General features: G+C 31.5%; 1 pseudogene; it reads left to right on the plus strand.

Annotated features, from left to right (window-relative positions):
- Positions 1-1405, plus strand: part of LOC110025864 — a 10135-nt pseudogene extending 8730 nt beyond the window's left edge.
- The last annotated feature ends 1347 nt before the right edge of the window (positions 1406-2752 follow it).

The following is a 2752-nucleotide window of genomic DNA, read 5'->3' on the forward strand; positions in this document are numbered from 1 at the left end:
CTTTAAATAAAAATTGGGAATCATCAAGCTATGACAGAAAATAAAGTACATAAGGAAATGAATTAAGAGCAGATAAATTAAAATTAATTTATCAAAGAATCTGCCGTGATAGGAAGTGGACCGAGTCTCCATCTTCCCCAACAAATTGAGCTTTTATTTCTGACTATTGTCTTTGAAACCTACATTAAATATCATTATGTTAGCACCTGATACTTAAATTGTGTTCATTTTTATTCTTTGAAGTTAAGAGTTTTAATTTTGGACTTGGCGTAAAAGTGAACTGAGGCCTGGCAAGTAAATTTGGGTTTTGGTCTACTTATGTAAAATCCAGGTCGTGAAAAACAAAAAACTCAATTCGGATCGGAGTTAATATAGAAATAATGATTTTAAAGATTTGATTTTGTTGATGTTTTAGTTTTTTATAGTTGGTCTGTTTCAAAATCAGATAATCATGCACATTTCAGTTATAATTGATATTAACACCACAATATAAATATTTTTCGTGCGGAAAAAAAAAAAAGATATAGATATGTAAATACATAGGAATTGAGCGGTATGTATGTAAATGCCCCTCTTTTTTTGAGAAAATATTACATCGACTCCAACCACCATCTGCCACATGTACTGTCCGGGCCTCTTTAGTAAAAAAAAAAATATATATATATAATTTAATGCATGGTGGGGCCGGAATGTACACGTGATAGATAATGATTGAAGTCCTGATGCATCTTGATGTAATATTTTTTCCTTTTTTTGAGACGTGTGCAATATACAAGTAATCTATCAAAATTTAAAATGTACTCTTCTTAAAGCAAATCCAATGATTTTGAGACCTCATGCTGATCAAAATTTGTTAGGATATTCTCAACTTTCTTCGATTGATTCACTAATTTTCTTTATTGCTTTTATATTTTCTCATGCCATGAACATATTTGTCGGCAAGAAGGAAGATCAGACAATTGATGACAGGATTGCTTACCGTCGCCGATATTTATTGCTCATACTGGCATGAGGCTTTGGGGTGGAAGTATGACAAAGCTCGCGATCTAGTGGTTGAGGGTGTCGTTTCTCACTATGAGGTTGCGAGTTTGAATCACGTATATTATCTTTTGTTCTCAACTTTCCCAAAGAAGATATGAGAAAGCTTAAGAGGAGTCGCAGAAGCACAAGGCAGGTAAACTCGTACCTTAGAAGCAAAAGATTGTAGAAGAAAACTCGTAGTTTTTTTAGTGCTTTGGATTGAAAAAGAACTTCATCTGTTCAACATGGATTTCATCTTCTTTGTTGCTTATTTGATCATTTTGCATATATCTGTTGGTTTAATTATGTGTTTTCTTGCAACTTTGGTATCCAAAAGTTGTGTATTGGATGTTTTGAATATTGTTGTTGCAAACTAGGTAATTAATTTGGGAGTAAGGTGCTAAATCAACATAATTTCTTAAAATGTCTCTTATAATTCTCATTTATTTATTTATTTATTTTCGTGTTGTTGTTGCTTTTTATGCATATGTTCGACACTCATGGAAGAAATATGAATATTACGAGGGTTTAAGAGAATATTACGTACAAAATCCAAATACGATTTTGTTGTATTTGGATTCATCTGAACTTCACACGTAATAAAATTTGCTATTGTGATTTTTTGGGATTACTTTTACTTTTTGTTTTTTGTTTTGTTTTGTTTTTGTTTTTGTTTTTTTATTAAAAAATAAAGTATGGAGGATGATATGTTGAAAAACTACTAAAATATATTCAAAATATATTAAATTAGTGGACTTTATCTTTAAAGTATTAAAAACATTTAATAAATAATATTTTATATTTTATATTTCGTAAGTTCTTATTATCTATCTTCTAATTCCTTATTTTGCTGGCTCAAACTCGTAGACTTGAGCTCAAGCTTGATAAAATTAATCAAACACAGGCCGAGGGTGGCTCGAGTTGGACTCAACTTGTTTACACCTTGAGCTTTTTTTACGAGCAGTGTAAATTTGTAATTCATGTCATTCCCATAACGAAGCAAGGATATGCTATTTACATATATAACACCCAAAACATTATTATCGGCATTATTATTTATAAAATACCAAAACAACTGGAAATGTTTCAAAAAAGGTAGGCATACGACGTACAAAGAGTTCGCGCTAGAGGTGCGTCAGCAAGAATTTTTTGAGATTGTCTCAAAACTCTCGATCGAGAGACGTTCCTTCTGTAGCAAAGATATGTCTGATTACGAAACCAAAGATATTGATATCTTGGCAGCATTCCGAGTAACCCTTCAACCGGGAGTTCCACCTGAAGAAGCAGGGGCTGCGGTAGCTGCCGAATCTAAGGGCTAGAGTTTTATCATGAATTTTGACATTTGAGTGAGAATTGAAAAATGGATGAAAGAGGGCAGTACTGTTGTAAATAGCATTATTTCATGTGCTATGTATGTAAACGCCCCCTTATAAGTAGAACTATTTGTATATACTTATTTTCCTATTAAAGCATGTTTATATTATGGGAAATTGCAGGTTAATGCCAACCAAATCCGTAATTTACATAATTACCAATTTTTAACTTAAGACAATTCAAAAATTTACTATTTAATACGATCTTTAATCCATTTTTAAATGCTCACTCAAATATCAAAATTAATTGTAAAACCCTAACCCATATTTTTTTTCATTTTTATCAAATTCTCAATGGTTTAATCATCCCACGTCTAATTATTTCTCTTCCGCAGTTTAAAAAAATCACTTGAGTGGTT

The sequence above is a fragment of the Phalaenopsis equestris genome, unplaced genomic scaffold, assembly GCF_001263595.1.
Source record: "Phalaenopsis equestris unplaced genomic scaffold, ASM126359v1 Scaffold000339, whole genome shotgun sequence".
NCBI lineage: Eukaryota > Viridiplantae > Streptophyta > Magnoliopsida > Asparagales > Orchidaceae > Phalaenopsis > Phalaenopsis equestris.